The 24756-nt window shown below is 45.9% G+C and overlaps 8 non-coding genes across 8 annotated transcripts; all 8 read left to right on the top strand.

Moving 5' to 3' along the window:
* Nucleotides 1-2584: 2584 nt before the first annotated feature.
* TRNAV-AAC (transfer RNA valine (anticodon AAC)) lies at nt 2585-2657 on the top strand. Its single transcript has one exon. It is a non-coding gene; the product is annotated as a tRNA-Val (tRNA).
* Nucleotides 2658-2743: 86 nt separating this feature from the next.
* On the top strand, nt 2744-2816 carry TRNAV-CAC (transfer RNA valine (anticodon CAC)). The gene has a single exon. It is a non-coding gene; the product is annotated as a tRNA-Val (tRNA).
* A 14168-nt stretch (nt 2817-16984) lies between these two features.
* On the top strand, nt 16985-17057 carry TRNAV-AAC (transfer RNA valine (anticodon AAC)). The gene has a single exon. It is a non-coding gene; the product is annotated as a tRNA-Val (tRNA).
* A 1103-nt stretch (nt 17058-18160) lies between these two features.
* On the top strand, nt 18161-18233 carry TRNAV-AAC (transfer RNA valine (anticodon AAC)). Its single transcript has one exon. It is a non-coding gene; the product is annotated as a tRNA-Val (tRNA).
* Nucleotides 18234-18319: 86 nt separating this feature from the next.
* On the top strand, nt 18320-18392 carry TRNAV-CAC (transfer RNA valine (anticodon CAC)). The gene has a single exon. It is a non-coding gene; the product is annotated as a tRNA-Val (tRNA).
* Nucleotides 18393-18489: 97 nt separating this feature from the next.
* Nucleotides 18490-18562, top strand: TRNAV-UAC (transfer RNA valine (anticodon UAC)). Its single transcript has one exon. It is a non-coding gene; the product is annotated as a tRNA-Val (tRNA).
* Nucleotides 18563-19330: 768 nt separating this feature from the next.
* On the top strand, nt 19331-19403 carry TRNAV-CAC (transfer RNA valine (anticodon CAC)). Its single transcript has one exon. It is a non-coding gene; the product is annotated as a tRNA-Val (tRNA).
* Nucleotides 19404-23541: 4138 nt separating this feature from the next.
* Nucleotides 23542-23614, top strand: TRNAV-CAC (transfer RNA valine (anticodon CAC)). The gene has a single exon. It is a non-coding gene; the product is annotated as a tRNA-Val (tRNA).
* Nucleotides 23615-24756: the final 1142 nt, after the last annotated feature.

The raw sequence follows: 24756 nt of genomic DNA, 5'->3' as shown, positions 1-24756 counted from the left end.
AGCAGCAAATGGAACATGCTGAGGAGGGGAGTCCAGCAGCAGATAAGAGATGGTAATTATCAAATCCGCCATTCCTCCAAACTAGGGCCATGGAATATCAAGATATTCATTGGCCCTTTGTTTCTCTTTATTCAACAGCCGCCAAAGAGATGCAGCAGCAGCAGCAGCAGCAGAAATGGCATCACTGGCAGCAGCAACAGCAGCAGCAATACCCACAGCCATGGAGTCTGGCCATCAACAGGACAGCACATCTTCTTCTGGGAGCCCTCCCTCGCATCGTCAGCATTTGACGGTAAGTTTTTATTTCCAAAATCCATCATCTCTGTAATATATGTCTATTCATTGCCTTTTATTTCAAAACAGGAATCACAAGATGAAGAGGAGCTCCCAGAAGAAGAAGGAAGGGGTGGACAGACACTTGGAGTGGACTCACAATTGGTAAGTTTTTTGCATCAAACGCAGAAACACAACATCACACTACACACAACACATAGAAAACAACGTTCTGCAGACCACACACAGCAAACAAATGCCTACATCCAAATACATAACATTTTTTGTTTTTTTCTCTAGTCTTCCCAATCTGGTGCTCGGCCAAGAGGTCCTCGCAGTGCCTCCCAGGGTCGTCGGCGACAGCAACGCGGCGGTCACCATCGTGTAAGTATAAATATTTTTGCTTTGTTTTTTTGCACTTTTTATTTCATTTCTTTTGTGGAGGCTAATTATGTTATTTTTGTCTTTTTCTTTAACAGCCTTCACAGCGTGCTCCTGACTCGGACGGTGAGGATGGAGGGATTGATGTGGACCGCCTCATCGATCTCGTCAGAGAAAGGGAGCCGCTCTGGAATATGGCTGACCGCCGCCACGCTGACCTGATCGTTACCCGACGACTCTGGGAGGAAATCTGTTCGCTCCTTGTGGGCCGCTGGGAGGACCTCGAAGCTCGGGCCCAGATTAAAGAGCGTAAGTATATACAGTACCGGTTGCTTGATGTAAACCAGTGTTTCCCGAACTCCAGTCCTCGTGGTCCCCACGGATCATGTGTTCAGGATTTCTATTTACTATGGAAATCCTGAAAACATGACCCCTGGGGACCATGAGGACTGGAGTTTGTGAAACACTGATGTTGTATACTAACCACTCCTTTCTCGTTTCAGGGAACAGAATTGTGAATCGGTGGCGGTCTGTGAGGGATCATTTCAAGAAGGAGTTCAATAAAGAGATGCGGGCCCCGAGTGGATCTGGAGGACGCAGGAGCAAGTACAAGTATGCACAAGCCCTGTCGTTCCTCCGGGAAACAATGCTCACCAGAAGGTAAATATTACACACCACATGTGAAAAAAAATGTTAGATGTAACTTTTTTTTTTCAGCCAGGGCCATACCATGTCAGTATTTTAATTGTTTTTTTTTCTCTTTATTCCACAGCACGGTGAGCAGCACTCGGGAGCCTGCATGATTGGACCCTTCTGAGGCGATCCCTGAGGAGACCGGCACCGAGGGACACTTCGACCGCCCCGGTACATCTGCACCGACCCATCTGTCCCATCCACCAGCACAGGAGCATCGTGGCTGCCTACATTACATGAAGCTGCTGGTGAGGAGATCGCTTTCCCTTCACCTCACCCTTCTGCCCCTGCCACCTCTAGTACACCTGCGGGTACTGGGCGGCAGCGGCAGAGGGGTCAGGAAAAGAGTTATGCGCAAGAGATGCATAATGCATCTTTCCAGAACTGTCTAAAAGTCTTGTCAGAGCAAATCTCCGCAGGCTTTCAGCAGATCAACTCTAGCATTCTGGAGGTGAAGACACTTCTGCAAACCATGCATTCAGAAGCAAGATCTTCGCCAAACCACACCTTTTTAAGGTCTGTTGTGGAGCGCATGGCAACACTATCTCCTACCCAGCAGATGCATGTAATGCATTCGTGCCACGGTGCTCTACAGCAGGTTACCTCCCAACCTCCACCTCCCACCACTGTAGTTCCTCCACCTGCACCCCCTCCAGCCACTTTTCATCCTCCCCCTCATATTCCCCAGCATATTCTATTGCTGGTTTAATGAGCATTACTTTTACTAATGTGATTATTTCTACCCGTTTTTGCTTTTGGCAAGCATGTGTGTTTTTGACAGTGTCTAAGTGTTCCTAATTCAAGTAACACCTGATAGGATCAAGGTGCGAAAGCACGCATCTAGGTGCTTTTTCTTTTTGGCTTTTGGACAAAGGCAAGAGAATGTTTTGTGGAGCATGGTTTTGTTTCCCTGTTTGTTCTTTTTCTCCAATAGCCTGACAAATGAAAGGTTCCTGTGTTGCAAAATGCACTTTGTCCTGTCTTCAGACATAGAGGAAGACCTCTTGACTTTGGCTGGCTGTTTTTTTCTTTTTCAAGTTCATTTCAGCATGTTTAAACATCTTTAGCTTTGCATGGAGTTTCTGAAGTGTAGTGGTTGTCACGTTCACCTCACACGCGAACGGTCCCCAGTTCAAAACTGGATAGAAGCATGACATTAGGCGTTGATATTAAAGCTTTTGACATTGAGTCTTTGTTCTCGATGGCTCGTCATGACCACAGTAACCTTCTGCAGCCGGTTTCTGTAGTGTAGTGGTTATCACGTTCGCCTAACACGTGAAAGGTCCTCAGTTCGAAACTGGGCAGAAACACGCTGTTACCTTTTGGTATCCAAGCTTTTGACTTTCAGTTCTTGATCTCGATTGCTTGTTGTCACCACAGTAAACACTTGCATCTGGTTTCTGTAGTGTAGCGGTTATCACTTTCACCTCACACGCGAAAGGTCCCCAGTTCGAAACTGGGCAGAAACACAGCCTTTACTCTTGGAAAACGATCTTTTTGACTTTCAGTGCTTGTTCTTTATTGCTTGCCATGACCACAGCATTTTTTGCTTGTTTGAATCGGTTGGTTTCTGTAGTGTAGCGGTTATCACGTTTGCTTTACACACGAAAGGTCCTCAGTTTGAAACTGAGCAGAAACACAGCGTTGCTCTTGCAAACTAGCGCTTTTAACAATGAGTGCTTGATCTTTAATGCTTGCCATGACCACAGTAAACGCTCTTGTCTGGTTACTGTAGTGTAGTGATTGTCCTGTTTGCCATCCTCCTGAAAGTTCCCTGTTTTGATCCCGGGCAGAAACATGTGGCTTTTCTTTATTTTGATCACAAACGTATATTGTTGGCTTAATTAGCCTTAGTTAGCATATTCTATTGCTGGTTTAATGAGCATTACTTTTACCAATGAGATTATTTCTACCCGTTTTTGCTTTTGGCAAGCATGTGTGTTTTTGACAGTGTCTAAGTGTTCCTAATTCAAGTAACACCTGATAGGATCAAGGTGCGAAAGCAGGCATCTAGGTGCTTTTTCTTTTTGGCTTTTGGACAAAGGCATGAGAATGTTTTGTGGAGCATGGTTTTGTTTCCCTGTTTGTTCTTTTTCTCCAATAGCCTGACAAATGAAAGGTTCCTGTGTTGCAAAATGCACTTTGTCCTGTCTTCAGACATAGAGGAAGACCTCTTGACTTTGACTGGCTGTTTTTTTCTTTTTCAAGTTCATTTCAGCATGTTTAATCATATTTATCTTTGCATGGAGTTTCTGAAGTGTAGTGGTTGTCACGTTCACCTCACACGCGAACGGTCCCCAGTTCGAAACTGGATAGAAGCATGACATTAGGTGTTGATATTAAAGCTTTTGACGTTGAGTCTTTGTTCTCGATGGCTCGTCATGACCACAGTAACCTTCCGCAGCCGGTTTCTGTAGTGTAGTGGTTATCACTAGAGTTGAACGACTTTTGGTTTTTTAGGGTCGCGTTTCGTTTCGTGAAACCCGACTTTTCCAAAAATCGGGTCGAGCAAGATCGTCCGATTATAGGGAAAAGTCGGGGTCGTCCCGAAACACAAAACCTAATGTAAGTCAATGGTGAATAAAAGTCGGCAGTGAGAGGAGGACAGGAAACACACCAACAGTGCCCATTTGAATGCCAAAAGCATCAATTCTTCTTACTTAAGCTTGTTAACTTTAATTAACTTCATAATATAAGTTACGCACTGAAAAATGGGTGTTATTTGGCTAAAGTTGTGGGGGGGAGGGCTGGCTGCAGGTTTTCATGTGCCCTGGGCGAAAGAGCGCCCCTTTAACACATACCACAACTCATCATGCTCCGATACGGCAGATAAATAACGGTATAGTACAATGAAAAATACCTCACTTTTTACATCTCATGACGAGGCCCATCTATTTCTCCATACAGAATCATTGGTCCCATAAAATGTTTGAAACAGTATATGATGAGCTCCACATAATGCTACAGTATATGTTGGTCCCCATGGATGAAGCTCCACTGTCTTATAGGCCCAAATAATGCTCCAAACATAATGGGCCCCATTTCTAATGCTCTAGTGTATAATGGGCCCTGTAAATGCTGCTCCAGTGTCTGATGTCCACCTTTGGAATGTTCCAGTGTATGGTGGGCCCCATCTATCATTCTCCAGAGTATAGTGCTCCCCAAAAATTGCTGTCCCAACATTGAAAACAATCAAATAAGTCTCCTCGCTAGGGAATCCCTGTACTTGTCTGGACAGGTGCTGTAGCTTGCTTAACAGCTCGCCAGCCGTTCTCACGCCCAGTATGGATTGCACGTGATTGCACAAAGGTTAGAAAGGGTACCGTATCCCTGGATAACATGTATGGATAGCGTACACATTCAAAATATATGTCTATACAGCATGAGGCAGGCTCAGACGGTGTTAGGCCCAGTATGGATTGCACGTCATTGCACAAAGGTTAGAAAGGGTACCGTATCCCCGGATAACATGTATGGATAGCGTACACATTCAAAATATATGTCTATACAGCATGAGGCAGGCTCAGACGGTGTTAGGCCCAGTATGGATTGCACGTCATTGCACAAAGGTTAGAAAGGGTACCATATCCCCGAATAACATGTATGGATAGCGTACACATTCAAAATATATGTCTATACAGCATGAGGCAGGCTCAGACGGTGTTAGGCCCAGTATGGATTGCACGTCATTGCACAAAGGTTAGAAAGGGTACCGTATCCCTGGATAACATGTATGGATAGCGTACACATTCAAAATATATGTCTATACAGCATGAGGCAGGCTCAGACGGTGTTAGGCCCAGTATGGATTGCACGTCATTGCACAAAGGTTAGAAAGGGTACCGTATCCCTGGATAACATGTATGGATAGCGTGCACATTCAAAATATATGTCTATACAGCATGAGGCAGGCTCAGACGGTGTTAGGCCCAGTATGGATTGCACGTCATTGCACAAAGGTTAGAAAGGGTACCGTATCCCCGGATAACATGTATGGATAGCGTACACATTCAAAATATATGTCTATACAGCATGAGGCAGGCTTAGACGGTGTTAGGCCCAGTATGGATTGCACGTCATTGCACAAAGGTTAGAAAGGGTACCGTATCCCCGGATAACATGTATGGATAGCGTACACATTCAAAATATATGTCTATACAGCATGAGGCAGGCTCAGACGGTGTTAGGCCCAGTATGGATTGCACGTCATTGCACAAAGGTTAGAAAGGGTACCGTATCCCCGGATAACATGTATGGATAGCGTACACATTCAAAATATATGTCTATACAGCATGAGGCAGGCTCAGACGGTGTTAGGCCCAGTATGGATTGCACGTCATTGCACAAAGGTTAGAAAGGGTACCGTATCCCCGGATAACATGTATGGATAGCGTACACATTCAAAATATATGTCTATACAGCATGAGGCAGGCTCAGACGGTGTTAGGCCCAGTATGGATTGCACGTCATTGCACAAAGGTTAGAAAGGGTACCGTATCCCTGGATAACATGTATGGATAGCGTACACATTCAAAATATATGTCTCAGGAGGCAGGCTCAGACGGTGTCAGGCACAGTATGGATTTGACGGCCCAGATTACACAGCGGAGGAGCAGGGAGAGGTAAAGATTGCAAATGCTGGGGCCCTGCCCAAGCAAGGGGGGCCCACACTTGGGCGTCGGTACTGGCACTGGGCCCCTCATAGTACAGTGGTGTGTCTGACGGCGGGTGTGCACCACCACCGTCAGAGACACTTGATTGCACTATGAGGGACCCTGTGCCAGTGCCCGCGCCCAAGAGTCGGCCTACCCACCTGTCCAGGGCAACGGCACTCGCACGGTGTCGTGCGCTAGGTGGTGACCCCGGCCATGGGGGGGAGGCAGCACAGTTAGGGAGTTTTAGAAAGTGGCATATGTTGATGTTGGACATTCAGCTGATGCAAAAGGCGAAATAGGTGAAGTACCAGGAAGAGGTGGACCAAAGCAAGCCATTTTTCTGTCACCCTATGTGTCATCAGGGGAAGGTGGGACAAAATCCTTGGAAACCCATGCGTGGTTCATTTTAATGAAGGTTAGATCATCCACATTTTGGGTTGACAGACGGGTCCTTTTTTCTGTCAGGATTGATCCAGCTGCACTGAAGACTCTTTCCGATAGCACACTTGCAGCTGGGCAAGCGAGCTCCTGTAAGGCATATTGGGCCAATTCAGGCCAGTTGTCCAGTTTAGCGGCCCAATAGTCAAAGGGGAATGACCTGTGTGGGAGAACATCGATATGGGAGGAAAAGTAGTTTGTAACCATAGTTGACAACTGCTGTCTCCTGTCACTTTCCATCGATGCAGTATTACCAGTTGTGTGAGCGGTATTTGAAAAATCAGTCCACAACATTGTCATGAAACCCCTGTCTCCAACGCCACTTCTGCTGTGTGCACCACGAACACCTCTGCCAAGCTGCCCCCGGCCCGTACGGCTCGTGTGAGAACCATCACCGCTGCTGTGTGCTGGGAATGCCTCAAGCAACCGATTTACCAGAGTTGCTTGTTTATTAGCCAATATTAGGTCAAGGTTCTCCTGTGGCATGATGTTTTGTAATTTGCCTTTATAGCGTGGATCCAGGATGCTGGCCAACCAGTAGTCGTTCATCATTTTGGCAATGCGGGGGTCCCTTTTTAGGATCCGCAAGGCATAATCTGACATGTGGGCCAATGTTCCCGGTGTCAATGATGCACTGCGAGTGCTGGGTGGAGGAGCACTTTCTGGCAAATCCACATCCCTCCAGTCACGCACAAACCCTGTACCAGACCTTGCCACGCCAACATTTTCACTTGCCCCACGAGATGCATCCTCCTCCCCTAAGTAATCATCCCCATCATCCTCCTCCTCCTCTTCTTCCTCCACCTCGTCCAGGAGAGGTCCCTGAGCAGACAATGGCTGAATGTCATCAAGGATTCCCTCCTCCTCTTCCTCCTCATCAACATTGGCTGCAGACGCCTGCTCCTTAAGGTGCGTCAAAGTTTGCATGAGCAGACGCATAAGTGGGATGCTCATGCTTAGGATGGCGTCGTCTGCGCTTACCAGCCGTGTGCATTCCTCAAAACACTGAAGGACTTTACAAAGGTCTTTCAGCTTCGACCACTGCACGCCTGTCAACTCCATGTCTGCTCTCAAAGTGCCTGGCCGTGTATCCTCCCACAAATGCATTATGGCCTGCCTCTGCTCGCACAGCCGCTCCACCATGTGCAGGGTGGAGTTCCACCTTGTTGCAATGTCGATAATGAGGCGGTGGTTGGGAAGGTGGAGCAATCGCTGCAGCTTCTGCATACAAACGGAGTGTACAGGCGACCGGCGGATGTGCGCGCACTGCCCAGCCATGACTCAGTTTGTCGCTTCAAGTACTCGGCCAGCACCTCGGCGGTGTGTCTGTCGCCCAAACACATCATCTGCAACACAGCCTGCTGACGCTTTCCACTAGCTGCTCGATAGGGGGACACATCGTGTGAAACAGTGGCAGCTGCAGATGGAGTGCTCGTACGACTGCGCTCTGTGGACAAGCTTTCGCTTCTGGAGGAGGAGGAGGAGGAGGGTCGAACGCCTACAGCCAACTGTTTCCTATACCGTGGGCTAGGCAGCACTGTCCCACCACCCCTGTCCCCTGTGGACCCTGCATCCACCACATTAACCCAGTGCGCAGTGATGGACACGTAACGGCCCTGGCCATGCCGACTGGACCATGCATCAGTTGTGAGGTGCACCTTTCCGCTCACTGACTGCTTGAGTGCATGGACAATGCGGTCTTTCACATGATGGTGGAGGGCTGGGATGGCTTTGCGAGAGAAGAATTGGCGACTGGGTAGGTCATAGCGTGGTACTGCATAGGCCATGAGTTCGCGGAAAGCTGTGCTTTCCACCAACCGAAAGGGCATCATCTCAAACGAGATTAGTTTGGCAATGTGGGCGTTCAAACCCAGTGTACGCGGATGAGAGACTGAGTACTTTCTTGACCTACTCATAGTGTCTGGGAGGGTGAGCTGGACTTGAGAGCTGCATATGGTGGAAGTAGCGGTGGACAGGGCGGACTGAGAGAGGGTTGATGATGGTGATGGAGTTGGTGTTCTTTCTGATGGCCTAGAATCAGTCTTTCGTTGATATAACAGTGGGATTCCCTGACTGCTGTGGCCTTGCAACGACACCTCAACATTTGCTGCTGTGCTAACCGGTGGGCTTACAGTGGGGGAAACAATGTAGCGTTGCTGACTACCTTCGTTGTGATCAGTTGCACATGTGGCACTTGAGGTTTGGTGTTGTATCCACGCTTGCAAGTGCTTGCTGGTTAAATGTCTAAGCATGCAACTGGTATTCAAATTTTTCAGATTTTTCCCTCGGCTAAAGGTCTTTGCGCACTTCTTACAGATAACCTTGGCCTGATCATGAGGATTTTGTTCAAAAAAGTGCCACACTGCACTCTTCCTACTTTGGCAGACATTTTGCGGCCTAGCACGCTGTGATCTTTTGACCCTCTGGACAAGCTGTCCAGCAACTCTTTTGATGTTTGGAACCTGTCTTTGGAGTGCTCCGGGCCTGCCAGATAACAGCTGTTGCGATGTCGATGTCTGCTGTGGATGCTCCTCATCTGAGCTATTGGAAGCAGCACCCTCTTCCCCCAATGGATGCCAATCTGGGTCAACAACTGGGTCATCCATCACCTCCTCTTCTATGTCATGTGCACCTTTCTCTGTGTCACCGTGTATGGTGGTATAGTGTGCGGGAAGGGGCACCTGAGTCTCATCAGGGTCAAAATCTGGCTCTGTATACTGCGAGGACAATGTAGTGCTCTGAGTGAATGTACCAGCAGAATCATCCATCAGCGGCTGTGCATCAGTGCACTCCATGTCAGATTCATCATGGCCTGGGTAATTCACCATTTGACTTGATAATCCAGGCATGGTATGTGAAAACAGCTCCATGGAGTAATCAGTAGTATGGCCTGCGTCATCCTTCAATCTTGGTTGGGGTGAAGGACACAAGGAAAGGTGTCGTTCATGAACATCAGCCTCCAATGACGACTCAGTGCTTTTACTTTTTACAACTGAAGAAGAGGAGGCGATAGAGCTGGAGGCTGAGTCAGCAATGTAAGACAAAACTTTTTCCTGATGCTCTGCCTTTAAAAGCGGTTTGCCAACTCCTAGAAAACTAAGCGTTCGAGGCCTTATGTAGCCAGACGATGACGCAGGGTCAGCACCTCCTGCATTCGGTCTTATTTTGCTCTTGCCACTACCATCAGATCCACCACCAACACCATCATTACCAGCTGCCAACCCCCGCCCAATTCCACGGCCTCTTCCACCAGCCTTCCTCATTTTTGGTAGAAATGTAGACAAAGTCCAACAAACTATATAGTAATGTAAAACAAGGTACAAGGTGTCTATAGGACAGGGGAGATTTAGAATTTCTGCACACACTTGTGGACAGTGGACACTTTTGGATTGTGTGAGGCCCACTGATATCTGAGCGCTATGTGACACGCTCGATGGCACAGCTGCCTGTGACCAAAGTGACGAGAGGATAATGGAGATTTTGAATCTCTGCGTACACTTTTGGACACTGGACACTTGTGGATTGTGTGAGGCCCACTGATATCTGAGCGCTATGTAACACGCTCGATGGCACAGCTGCCTGTGACCAAAGTGACGAGAGGATAATGGAGATTTTGAATCTCTGCGTACACTTTTGGACACTGGACACTTGTGGATTGTGTGAGGCCCACTGATATCTGAGCGCTATGTGACACGCTCGATGGCACAGCTGCCTGTGACCAAAGTGACGAGAGGATAATGGAGATTTTGAATCTCTGCGTACACTTTTGGACACTGGACACTTGTAGATTGTGTGAGGCCCACTGATATCTGAGCGCTATGTGACACGCTCGATGGCACAGCTGCCTGTGACCAAAGTGACGAGAGGATAATGGAGATTTTGAATCTCTGCGTACACTTTTGGACACTGGACACTTGTGGATTGTGTGAGGCCCACTGATATCTGAGCGCTATGTGACACGCTCGATGGCACAGCTGCCTGTGACCAAACTGACGAGAGGATAATGGAGATTTTGAATCTCTGCGTACACTTTTGGACACTGGACACTTGTGGATTGTGTGAGGCCCACTGATATCTGAGCGCTATGTGACACGCTCGATGGCACAGCTGCCTGTGACCAAACTGACGAGAGGATAATTGAGATTTTGAATCTCTGCGTACACTTTTGGACACTGGACACTTGTGGATTGTGTGAGGCCCACTGATATCTGAGCGCTATGTGACACGCTCGATGGCACAGCTGCCTGTGACCAAAGTGACGAGAGGATAAGGGAGATTTTGAATCTCTGCGTACACTTTTGGACACTGGACACTTGTGGATTGTGTGAGGCCCACTGATATCTGAGCGCTATGTGACACGCTCGATGGCACAGCTGCCTGTGACCAAAGTGACGAGAGGATAATGGAGATTTTGAATCTCTGTGTACATTTTTGGACACTGGACACTTGTAGATTGTGTGAGGCCCACTGATATCTGAGAGCTATGTGACACGCTCGATGGCACAGCTGCCTGTGACCAAAGTGACGAGAGGATAATGGAGATTTTGAATCTCTGCGTACACTTTTGGACACTGGACACTTGTGGATTGTGTGAGGCCCACTGATATCTGAGCGCTATGTGACACGCTCGATGGCACAGCTGCCTGTGACCAAAGTGACGAGAGGATAATGGAGATTTTGAATCTCTGCGTACACTTTTGGACACTGGACACTTGTAGATTGTGTGAGGCCCACTGATATCTGAGCGCTATGTAACACGCTCGATGGCACAGCTGCCTGTGACCAAAGTGACAAGAGGATAATGGAGATTTTGAATCTCTGCGTACACTTTTGGACACTGGACACTTATAGATTGTGTGAGGCCCACTGATATCTGAGCGCTATGTGACACGCTCAATGGCACAGCTGCCTGTGACCAAAGTGACGAGAGGATAATGGAGATTTTGAATCTCTGCGTACACTTTTGGACACTGGACACTTGTGGATTGTGTGAGGCCCACTGATATCTGAGCGCTATGTGACACGCTCGATGTCACAGCTGCCTGTGACCAAAGTGACGAGAAGATAATGGAGATTTTGAATCTCTGCGTACACTTTTGGACACTGGACACTTGTGGATTGTGTGCGGCCCACTGATATCTGAGCGCTATGTGACACGCTCGATGGCACAGCTGCCTGTGACCAAAGTGACGAGAAGATAATGGAGATTTTGAATCTCTGCGTACACTTTTGGACACTGGACACTTGTGGATTGTGTGAGGCCCACTGATATCTGAGCGCTATGTGACACGCTCGATGGCACAGCTGCCTGTGACCAAAGTGATGAGAGGATAAGGGAGATTGGATTGCTTTTAAAAAAGCAGTTTGCGGAGCAGTGGGTAAACAGCAATGCCAGCGTGTCAGGAAGCCTTAAAATGCAGCCCAACAACCAACACCACTGATACACCACAATATAGCCTCCCCTTGCACTGCACACACAGTGACTTGTGTGTTGTGCAGGCCAAATCGCTAGCAGCAGAAGCAGTTTTTTTGTCTTCTTCCCTGCCTAACGCTCTCCCTACAGAATCAGCAGCAACCTCTCCCTATACTAAGATCGGCAGAAGTAAGATGGCGGTCGGCGTGCACGCCCTTTTATACCCCCTGTGACGCCCACCAAAGCAAGCCAATCACTTGCATGCCCTTCTGAAAGATGGTGGTGACCAGTGCCTAGGTCATCACGTTGCCCACAGTGTCCGTGGATCCTGATTGGCTGAAAAAGAGCGCAAAACAAACTTTTGAAACGCGACTTTGGCGCGTAAGTCGCCGACCTCGTGGTCGACCTCATCCTAGGGTCGGGTTTCGTTTCATGAAACCCGACTTTGCCAAAAGTCGGCGACTTTTGAATTTTTTCGACCCGTTTCGCTCAACTCTAGTTATCACGTTCGCCTAACACGCGAAAGGTCCCCAGTTCGAAACTGGGCAGAAACACGCTGTTACCCATAGAATCATAGAATCATAGAATCATAGAATCTTAGAGTTGGAAGGGACCTCCTGGGCCATCTGGTCCAACCCCCTGCTCAAAGCAGGATTCGCTAAATCATCCCAGTCAGATGTCTGTCCAGCCTCTGTTTGAAGACTTCCATTGAAGGAGAACTCACCACTTCTCGTGGCAGCCTGTTCCACTCATTGATCACTCTAACTGTCAAAAAGTTTTTTCTAATATCTAATCAGTGTCTCTTCCCATTCAGTTTCATCCCATTGCTTCTAGTCTTTCCTTGTGCAAATGAGAATAAAGTTGATCCTTCTACAATGTGACAGCCCTTTAGATATTTGTAGACAGCTATTAAGTCTCCTCTCAGTCTTCTCTTTTGCAAACTAAACATTCCCAAATCCTGCAACCTTTCCTCATAAGACAGGGTTTGCAGACCGGTCACCATTCTGCTCGCTCTTTTCTGAACTTGCTCCAGTTTGTTGATGTCTTTTTTAAAATGTGGTGCCCAAAACTGGACACAATATTCCAGATGAGGTCTGACCAAAGAGGAGTAGAGGGAAATAATGACTTCACGTGATCTAGACTGTATGCTTCTGTTAATACATCCTAGAATTGCATTTGCCTTTTTTGCTGCTGCATCACACTGTTGACTCATATTCAGTCTGTGATCTATTAGTATACCCAAGTCTTTTTCACATGTGCTGTCACTTAGCCCTATTCCTCCCATTCTATATATGCTTTTTTCATTTTTATTGCCCAGATGTAGTACTTTGCATTTCTCCCTGTTAAAAACCATTATGTTAGTTGCTGCCCACTTCTCCAGTTTATTTAAATCTTTTTGAATCATCTCTCTCTCCTCTCTAGTATTAGCTATCCCTCCTAGCTTTGTGTCATCAGCAAATTTAATCAGTTTACCCTCAATTCCTTCATCAAAATCGTTGATAAAGATGTTGAACAATACAGGGCCCAGGACAGAGCCCTGTGGTACCCCACTTGAGACATTCTTCCAACTGGATGTGCAGCCATTTACGACCACTCTTTGGGTCCGATCACTAAGCCAGTTATGAATCCACCTAACAGTTGCCTTGTCCATTCCATACTTAGTCATTTTTTCAGTAAGGATTGTATGAGAGACTTTGTCAAATGCTTTGCTGAAGTCAAGATATACTATATCTACAGCATTTCCTTGATCCACCCAATCAGTGATACCGTCATAGAAGGAAATTAAGTTAGTCTGACATGACTTATCAGTTACAAACCCATGCTGACTCTGTTTAATCACTTCATTCTTATCCAGGTATTGACATACATGTAGTTTAATAATTTGTTCAAAGATCTTTCCTGGTATAGAAGTCAGACTCACCGGCCTATAGTTGCCTGGGTCCACCTTCTTCCCCTTTTTGAAGATAGGAACAACATTTGCTCTTCTCCAGTCTTCTGGCACTTCTCCTGTTCTCCAAGAATTTTCAAAGATTATGGAGAGGGGTTCAAAAATTTCTTCTGCTATCTCCTTCAGTACTCTGGGGTGTAATTCATCTGCACCTGGAGACTTGAATTCATTTAGGTTAGCTAAGTGTTTCCTCACTATCTTTCTGTTTATAGATATCCTGGATTCTTCTATTCCCTTAATAGGACAGTGAATAACAGTTGATGTTGCATTTCCTTTCTGAGAGAAAACAGATGCAAAATAGGAATTTAAAAGTTCAGCCTTCTCAACATCCTGTCTTACCATTTCATCATTTTCATCCTGTAAAAATACTATAGCATCTTTGACTTTTCTTTTACTTTTGACATATCCCCAAAATCCTTTATTATTGCTTTTGACATCTCTTGCAAGCCTCAGTTCATTTTCAGCTTTAGCTAATCTGATTTGTGCCCTGCAGGTTCTGCAGACAGCATTATATTCTTCTTTAGACATGCCTCCCTCTTTCCATTTTATAAACATTTTTTTCTTCCTTTTTAGCATGTGCTTAAGTTCTGTGTTCATCCATCCTGGTTTCCTTAACTGCTTCCTATTCTTCCCTCTTTTCGGAATTGTTAACAACTGTGCATTGAGAATTTCATTTTTCAAGATTTCCCATCCTTCCTGGACATTTTTGTCTTTAAGGATATCCAGCCATTGGATCCCTCCAATTCTCTTTCTGAATCCCTTAAAATCTGCCTTTCTGAAATCTAACCTTGACGTCTGAGTCTTCACAGGTCTTCCACCTCTAGTTATCCAAAATTCTAAAATAGCATGGTCGCTACCTCCTAGGGTCCCAGCCACTTTTACCTCCTCGGGTCCCAGCCACTTTTACCTCCTCAACCATTTCCTCCCTTTGGTATCCAAGCTTTTGACTTTCAGTTCTTGATCTCGATTGCTTGTTGTCACCACAGTAAGCGCTTGCATCTGGTTTCTGTAGTGTAGCGGTTATCACGTTCGCCTCACACGCAAAAGGTCCCCACTTCGAAACTGGGCAGAAACACAGCTTTTTCTCTTGGAAAACGATCTTTTTGACTTTCAGTGCTTGTTCTTTATTGCTTGCCATGACCACAGCATCTTTTGTTTGTTTGAATCGGTTGGTTTCTGTAGTGTAGCGTTTATCACGTTTGCTTTACACGCGAAAGGTACTCAGTTCGAAACTGGGCAGAAACACAGCGTTCCTCTTGCAAACTAGCGCTTTTGACAATGAGTGCTTGATCTTTAATGCTTGCCATAACCACAGTAAACGCTCTTGTCTGGTTACTGTAGTGTAGTGATTGTCCTGTTTGCCATCCTCCTGAAAGTTCCCTGTTTTGATCCTGGGCAGAAACATGTGGCTTTTCTTTATTTTGATCACAAACGTATATTGTTGGCTTAATTAGCCTTAGTTAGCATATTCTATTGCTGGTTTAATGAGCATTACTTTTACCAATGTGATTATTTCTACCCGTTTTTGCTTTTGGCAAGCATGTGTGTTTTTGACAGTGTCTAAGTGTTCCTAATTCAAGTAACACCTGATAGGATCAAGGTGCGAAAGCAGGCATCTAGGTGCTTTTTCTTTTTGGCTTTTGGACAAAGGCATGAGAATGTTTTGTGGAGCATGGTTTTGTTTCCCTGTTTGTTCTTTTTCTCCAATAGCCTGACAAATGAAAGGTTCCTGTGTTGCAAAATGCACTTTGTCCTGTCTTCAGACATAGAGGAAGACCTCTTGACTTTGGCTGGCTGTTTTTTTCTTTTTCAAGTTCATTTCAGCATGTTTAAACATCTTTAGCTTTGTATGGAGTTTCTGAAGTGTAGTGGTTGACACGTTCACCTCACATGCGAAAGGTCCCCAGTTCGAAACTGGATAGAAGCATGACATTAGGTGTTGATATTAAAGCTTTTCACGTTGAGTCTTTGTTCTCGATGGCTCGTCATGACCACAGTAACCTTCCGCAGCCGGTTTCTGTAGTGTAGTGGTTATCACGTTAGCCTCACACGCGAAAGGTCCCCAGTTTGAAACTGGGCAGAAACACGCTGTTACCCTTTGGTATCCAAGCTTTTGACTTTCAGTCCTTGATCTCGATTGCTTGTTGTCACCACAGTAAACGCTTGCATCCGGTTTCTGTAGTGTAGCGGTTATCACGTTCGCCTCACACGCGAAAGGTCCCCAGTTCGAAACTGGGCAAAAGCACAGCTTTTTCTCTTGGAAAATGATCTTGTTGACTTTCAGTGCTTGTTCTTTATTGCTTGCCATGACCACAGCATTTTTTGATTGCTTGAATCGGTTGGTTTCTGTTGTGTACAAGTTATCACGTTCGCTTTACACGCAAAAGGTCCTCAGTTCGAAACTGGGCAGAAACACAGCGTTCCTCTTGCAAACTAGCGCTTTTGACAATGAGTGCTTGATCTTTAATGCTTGCCATGACCACAGTAAACGCTCTTGTCTGGTTACTGTAGTGTAGTGATTGTCCTGTTTGCCATCCTCCTGAAAGTTCCCTGTTTTGATCCCGGGCAGAAACATGTGGCTTTTCTTTATTTTGATCACAAACGTATATTGTTGGCTTAATTAGCCTTAGTTAGCATATTCTATTGCTGGTTTAATGAGCATTACTTTTACCAATGTGATTATTTCTACCCGTTTTTGCTTTTGGCAAGCATGTGTGTTTTTGACAGTGTCTAAGTGTTCCTAATTCAAGTAACACCTGATAGGATCAAGGTGTGAAAGCAGGCATCTAGGTGCTTTTTCTTTTTGGCTTTTGGACAAAGGCATGAGAATGTTTTGTGGAGCATGGTTTTGTTTCCCTGTTTGTTCTTTTTCTCCCATAGCCTGAAAAATGAAAGGTTCCTGTGTTGCAAAATGCACTTTGTCCTGTCTTCAGACATAGAGGAAGACCTCTTGACTTTGGCTGGCTGTTTTTTTCTTTTTCAAGTTCATTTCAGCATGTTTAAACATCTTTAGCTTTGCATGGAGTTTCTGAAGTGTAGTGGTTGTCACGTTCACCTCACACGCGAACGGTCCCCAGTTCGAAACTGGATAGAAGCATGACATTAGGCGTTGATATTAAAGCTTTTGACGTTGAGTCTTTGTTCTCGATGGCTCGTCATGACCACAGTAATCTTCCGCAGCTGGTTTCTGTAGTGTAGTGGTTATCACGTTCGCCTAACACGCGAAAGGTCCCCAGTTCGAAACTGGGCAGAAACACGCTGTTACCCTTTGGTATCGAAGCGTTTGACTTTCAGTTCTTGATTTCGATTGCTTGTTGTCACCACAGTAAGCACTTGCATCTGGTTTCTGTAGTATAGCGGTTATCACGTTTGCCTCACACGCGAAAGGTCCCCAGTTCGAAACTGGGCAGAAACACAGCTTTTTTTTTTTCTCTTGGAAAACGATCTTTTTGACTTTCAGTGCTTGTTCTTTATTGCTTGCCATGACCACAGCATTTTTTGTTTGTTTGAATCGGTTGGTTTCTGTAGTGTAGAGGTTATCACGTTCGCTTTACACGAGAAAGGTCCTCAGTTCGAAACTGGGCAGAAACACAGCCTTCCTCTCGCAAACTAGTGCTTTTGACAATGAGTGCTTGATCTTTAATGCTTTCCATGACCACAGTAAACGCTCTTGTCTGGTTACTGTAGTGTAGTGATTGTCCTGTTTGCCATCCTCCTGAAAGTTGACTGTTTTGATCCCGGGCAGAAACATGTGGCTTTTCTTTATTTTGATCACAAACGTATATTGTTGGCTTAATTAGCCTTAGTTAGCATATTCTATTGCTGGTTTAATGAGCATTACTTTTACCAATGTGATTATTTCTACCCGTTTTTGCTTTTGGCAAGCATGTGTGTTTTTGACAGTGTCTAAGTGTTCCTAATTCAAGTAACACCTGATAGGATCAAGGTGTGAAAGCAGGCATCTAGGTGCTTTTTCTTTTTGGCTTTTGGACAAAGGCATGAGAATGTTTTGTGGAGCATGGTTTTGTTTCCCTGTTTGTTCTTTTTCTCCAATAGCCTGACAAATGAAAGGTTCCTGTGTTGCAAAATGCACTTTGTCCTGTCTTCAGACATAGAGGAAGACCTCTTGACTTTGACTGGCTGTTTTTTTCTTTTTCAAGTTCATTTCAGCATGTTTAATCATATTTATCTTTGCATGGAGTTTCTGAAGTGTAGTGGTTGTCACGTTCACCTCACACGCGAACGGTACCCAGTTCGAAACTGGATAGAAGCATGACATTAGGTGTTGATATTAAAGCTTTTGACGTTGAGTCTTTGTTCTCGATGGCTCGTCATGACCACAGTAACCTTCCGCAGCTGGTTTCTGTAGTGTAGTGGTTATCAAGTTCGCCTAACACGCGAAAGGTCCCCAGTTCGAAACTGGGCAGAAACACGCTGTTACCGTTTGGTATCCAAGCGTTTGACTTTCAGTTCTTGATTTCGATTGCTTGTTGTCACCACAGTAAGCACTTGCATCTGGTTTCTGTAGTGTAGCGGTTATCACGTTTGCCTCACACGCGAAAGGTCCCCAGTTCGAAACTGGGCAGAAACACAGCTTTTTCTCTTGGAAAACGATCTTTTTGACTTTCAGTGCTTGTTCTTTATTGCTTGCCATGACCACAGCATTTTTTGTTTGTTTGAATCGGTTGGTTTCTGTAGTGTAGCGGTTATCACGTTCGCTTTACACGCGAAAGGTCCTCAGTTCGAAACTGGGCAGAAACACAGCGTTCCTCTTGCAAACTAGTGCTTTTGACAATGAGTGCTTGATCTTTAATGCTTGCCATGACCACAGTAAACGCTCTTGTCTGGCTACTGTAGTGTAGTGATTGTCCTGTTTGCCATCCTCCTGAAAGTTCCCTGTTTTGATCCCGGGCAGAAACATGTGGCTTTTCTTTATTTTGATCACAAACGTATATTGTTGGCTTAATTAGCCTTAGTTAGCATATTCTATTGCTGGTTTAATGAGCATTACTTTTACCAATGTGATTATTTCTACCCGTTTTTGCTTTTGGCAAGCATGTGTGTTTTTGACAGTGTCTAAGTGTTCCTAATTCAAGTAACACCTGATAGGATCAAGGTGCAAAAGCAGGCATCTAGGTGCTTTTTCTTTTTGGCTTTTGGACAAAGGCATGAGAATGTTTTGTGGAGCATGGTTTTGTTTCCCTGTTTGTTCTTTTTCTCCAATAGCCTGACAAATGAAAGGTTCCTGTGTTGCAAAATGCACTTTGTCCTGTCTTCAGACATAGAGGAAGACCTCTTGACTTTGGCTGGCTGTTTTTATCTTTTTCAAGTTCATTTCAGCATGTTTAAACATCTTTAGCTTTGCATGGAGTTTCTGAAGTGTAGTGGTTGTCACGTTCCCCTCACACGCGAAAGGTCCCCAGTTCGAAACTGGGCAGAAACACGCTGTTACCCTTTGGTATCCAAGCTTTTGACTTTCAGTTCTTGATCTTGATTGCTTGTTGTCACCACAGTAAGCGCTTGCATCCGGTTTCTGTAGTGTAGCGGTTATCACGTCCGCCTCACACGCGAAAGGTCCCCAGTTCGAAACTGGGCAGAAACTCAGCTTTTTCTCTTGGAAAACGATCTTTTTGACTTTCAGTGCTTGTTCTTTATTGCTTGCCATGACCACAGCATTTTTAATTTATTTGAATCGGCTGGTTTCTGTAGTGTAGCGGTTATCACGTTCGCTTTACACGCGAAAGGTCCTCAGTTCGAAACTGGATAGAAGCATGACATTAGGTGTTGATATTAAAGCTTTTGACGTTGAGTCTTTGTTCTCGATGGCTCGTCATGACCACAGTAACCTTCGGCAGCCGTTTTCTGTAGTGTAGTGGTTATCACGTTCGCCTAAGGCCTCTTTCACACATCAGGTTTTCGCCGTCAGGCGCGATCCGGCGCTTTTGACAGAAACCGGATCCGGCGAAATGCTATGCCGGACCTGGTTTCCCCCCAATTGACTTGCATTTGCGCCGGATGGCCATGCGTTTCATCCGGTTTTCCGGCAATGTGTCGCGATCCGGCGTCTGGAAAAAACGGCTACTGTAACGTTTTTTGTCTCCGGCGAAAAAGCCGGACACGCCGGATCCGGCGCGTCCAGCTTTTTCACACAATGAAAGCCTATGAGCGCCGCAATGCGCCGGATCCGGCGGCCGGATCCGGTTTTTTGGTCTAAGCATGCTCAGTAGCTCTGCCCACAGGAGACATAAAAAAGCAAGACAATGGGACCCTCAGCCACACCCAACCCAAGCCAAGAACCAGGAGCAGGAGAAGGCAGCAAACATCTGCAGCAGCAGCACCATCAGCACCACCACAAATGGAGCAGCAAATGGAACATGCTGAGGAGGGGAGTCCAGCAGCAGATAAGAGATGGTAATTATCAAATCCCCCATTCCTCCAAACTAGGGCCATGGAATATCAAGATATTCATTGGCCCTTTGTTTCTCTTTATTCAACAGCCGCCAAAGAGATGCAGCAGCAGCAGCAGAAATGGCATCACTGGCAGCAGCAACAGCAGCAGCAATACCCACAGCCATGGAGTCTGGCCATCAACAGGACAGCACATCTTCTTCTGGGAGCCCTCCCTCGCATCGTCAGCATTTGACGGTAAGTTTTTATTTCCAAAATCCATCATCTCTGTAATATATGTCTATTCATTGCCTTTTATTTCAAAACAGGAATCACAAGATGAAGAGGAGCTCCCAGAAGAAGAAGGAAGGGGTGGACAGACACTTGGAGTGGGCTCACAATTGGTAAGTTTTTTGCATCAAACGCAGAAACACAACATCACACTACACACAACACATAGAAAACAACGTTCTGCAGACCACACACAGCAAACAAATGCCTACATCCAAATACATAACATTTTTTGTTTTTTTCTCTAGTCTTCCCAATCTGGTGCTCGGCCAAGAGGTCCTCGCAGTGCCTCCCAGGGTCGTCGGCGACAGCAACGCGGCGATCACCATCGTGTAAGTATAAATATTTTTGCTTTGTTTTTTTGCACTTTTTATTTCATTTCTTTTGTGGAGGCTAATTATGTTATTTTTGTCTTTTTCTTTAACAGCCTTCACAGCGTGCTCCCGACTCTGACGGTGAGGATGGAGGGATTGATGTGGACCGCCTCATCGATCTCGTCAGAGAAAGGGAGCCGCTCTGGAATATGGCTGACTGCCGCCACGCTGACCTGATCGTTACCCGACGACTCTGGGAGGAAATCTGTTCGCTCCTTGTGGGCCGCTGGGAGGACCTCGATGTTCGGGCCCAGATTAAAGAGCGTAAGTATATACAGTACCGGTTGCTTGATGTAAACCAGTGTTTCCCGAACTCCAGTCCTCGTGGTCCCCACGGATCATGTGTTCAGGATTTCTATTTACTATGGAAATCCTGAAAACATGACCCCTGGGGACCATGAGGACTGGAGTTTGTGAAACACTGATGTTGTATACTAACCACTCCTTTCTCGTTTCAGGGAACAGAATTGTGAATCGGTGGCGGTCTGTGGGGGATCGTTTCAAGAAGGAGTTCAATAAAGAGATGCGGGCCCCGAGTGGATCTGGAGGACGCAGGAGCAAGTACAAGTACGCACAAGCCCTGTCGTTCCTCCGGGAAACAATGCTCACCAGAAGGTAAATATTACACACCACATGTGAAAAAAAATGTTAGATGTAACTTTTTTTTTCAGCCAGGGCCATACCATGTCAGTATTTTAATTGTTTTTTTCTCTTTATTCCACAGCACGGTGAGCAGCACTCGGGAGCCTGCACGATTGGACCCTTCTGAGGCGATCCCTGAGGAGACCGGCACCGAGGGACACTTCGACCGCCCCGGTACATCTGCACCTTCCCAGCCTTCCCACACATTCGACCCATCTGTCCCATCCACCAGCACAGGAGCATCGTGGCCGCCTACATTACATGAAGCTGCTGGTGAGGAGATCGCTTTCCCTTTACCCCACCCTTCTGCCCCTGCCACCTCTACTACACCTGCGGGTACTGGGCGGCAGCGGCAGAGGGGTCAGGAAAAGAGTTATGCGCAAGAGTTCTTGCATCTGAATGCATCTTTCCAGAACTGTCTAAAAGTCTTGTCAGAGCAAATCTCCGCAGGCTTTCAGCAGATCAACTCTAGCATTCTGGAGGTGAAGACACTTCTGCAAACCATGCATTCAGAAGCAAGATCTTCGCCAAACCACACCTTTTTCAGGTCTGTTGTGGAGCGCATGGCAACACTATCTCCTACCCAGCAGATGCATGTAATGCATTCGTGCCACGGTGCTCTACAGCAGGTTACCTCCCAACCTCCACCTCCCACCACTGTAGTTCCTCCACCTGCACCCCCTCCAGCCACTTTCCATCCTCCCCCTCCTATTACATCTGCACCCCCTCCAGCCACTTTCCATCCTCCCCCTCCTATTACATCTGCACCCCCTCCAGCCACTTTCCATCCTCCCCCTCCTATTACATACCAGCAACCTCACCAGTACCAGCAACCTCCCCAGTACCAGACATATCCCCACTTCCAGCAACCTGCCCCATACCAAACTCCTTTCCCGTACCAAACTCCTTCCCCGTACCAAACTCCTTCCCCATACAACTTTCCATCAACATCATCTGCTCCTACAGTCCCTGCCCAACCCTCCACTCCACCGCCCACCACCTCTTCTGCCTCCAACATGTCCACCCATTCTGTAGCTTTTTCCACACCTTCACCTCTAACTGTTCCTTCCCCACCACGATCCCAGTCCTCTCTCCACACACCCAGTGTCGAAGTGTCCCGCAGCCCCTCCAGCAGTATTTCCACCCCACACTACACAGATTTGTAATTTTTTTTTTTTTTAATAAAAATGCCCATTGGGTTTAAAACCTTTATTAAAAAAGTTTTTTGCACTTTAAAAACATTTAAAAAAAAAAAAAAAATTTAAATAAAAGTTAAATTATCGTTTCACAATGGTTGTCTGTCTTTTCTTTCTGCGGCGAACTATGTTTAAAAAAAAGGTTAAATACAGGGTATTTCAAAGGTAAAAAGGTATTGAAAACCAGGTATATAACTGTGGGTAAATTTTAGCTTTTTGCCACAGTTGTGTTCCTGGTTGTGTTTGAAGCAAAGTATTTCACCTAAAAAGTTGTGTTTATTGTTGGTGATTTCCTAACAATGTACACAACTTTTGTTAAAAGGTGAAATACTTTGCATAAAACACAACCAGGTACACACCTGTGGCCTAAAGCTAAAAATAGTAGACCATGACAAGATAGCCAACTTTGGTTGGCAAAGGTATATACTGTTGGTCCAGAAGGTACACAAGTTTGGTTAGGGCACAAATCTTTCACACTCTGTCATCCTGCCAGTGTACTCTGCCTTGAGGGTCAATTTTAAAAACCGGATCCGGCGTAATCCGTCGAAAAACGGATAGAAAAACGGATGAACCGGATGAGACGGATCCGGTTTTGTCTGTCAAGAACAAGACGGATCCGGCAGAAAACCGGATCCGGCACATCAGGTTTTACAAAACATTTGCAGGATCCGGCACGACGCCGGATCGCGCCTGACGCCGAAAACCTGATGTGTGAAAGTAGCCTAACACGCGAAAGGTCCCCAGTTCGAAACTGGGCAGAAACACGCTGTTACCCTTTGGTATCCAAGCTTTTGACTTTCAGTTCTTGATCTCGATTGCTTGTTGTCACCACAGTAAGCGCTTGCATCCGGTTTCTGTAGTGTAGCGGTTATCACGTTCGCCTCACACGCGAAAGGTCCCCATTTCGAAACTGGGCAGAAACACAGCTTTTTCTCTTGGAAAACGATCTTTTTGATTTTCAGTGCTTGTTCTTTATTGCTTGCCATGACCACAGCATTTTTTGTTTGTTTGAATCGGTTGGTTTCTGTAGTGTAGTGGTTATCACGTTCGCTTTACACAAGAAAGGTCCTCAGTTCGAAATTGGGCAGAAACACAGCGTTCCTCTTGCAAACTAGTGCTTTTGACAATGAGTGCTTGATCTTTAATGCTTGCCATGACCACAGTAAACGCTCTTGTCTGGTTACTGTAGTGTAGTGATTGTCCTGTTTGCCATCCTCCTGAAAGTTCCCTGTTTTGATCCCGGGCAGAAACATGTGGCTTTTCTTTATTTTGATCACAAACGTATATTGTTGGCTTAATTAGCCTTAGTTAGCATATTCTATTGCTGGTTTAATGAGCATTACTTTTACCAATGTGATTATTTCTACCCGTTTTTGCTTTTGGCAAGCATGTGTGTTTTTGACAGTGTCTAAGTGTTCCTAATTCAAGTAACACCTGATAGGATCAAGGTGCGAAAGCAGGCATCTAGGTGCTTTTTCTTTTTGGCTTTTGGACAAAGGCATGAGAATGTTTTGTGGAGCATGGTTATGTTTCCCGGTTTGTTCTTTTTCTCCAATAGCCTGACAAATGAAAGGTTCCTGTGTTGCAAAATGCACTTTGTCCTGTCTTCAGACATAGAGGAAGACCTCTTGACTTTGGCTGGATGTTTTTTTCTTTTTCAAGTTCATTTCAGCATGCTTAAACATCTTTAGCTTTGCATGGAGTTTCTGAAGTGTAGTGGTTGTCACGGTCACCTCACACGCGAACGGTCCCCAGTTCGAAACTAGATAGAAGCATGACATTAGGCATTGATATTAAAGCTTTTGACGTTGAGTCTTTGTTCTCGATGGCTCGTCATGACCACAGTAACCTTCCGCAGCCGGTTTCTGTAGTGTAGTGGTTATCACGTTCACCTAACACGCGAACGGTCCCCAGTTCGAAACTGGGCAGAAACACGATGTTACCCTTTGGTATCCAAGCTTTTGACTTTCAGCTCTTGATCTCGATTGCTTGTTGTCACCACAGTAAGCACTTGCATCTGCCTTCTGTAGTGTAGCGGTTATCACGTTCGCCTCACACGAGAAAG

Source organism: Dendrobates tinctorius, unplaced genomic scaffold, assembly GCF_039654945.1.
Source record: "Dendrobates tinctorius isolate UK_male_01 unplaced genomic scaffold, ASM3965494v1 ptg000332l, whole genome shotgun sequence".
Classification (NCBI taxonomy): Eukaryota; Metazoa; Chordata; class Amphibia; order Anura; family Dendrobatidae; genus Dendrobates; species Dendrobates tinctorius.
This window is presented reverse-complemented; position numbering and strand designations above follow the sequence as displayed.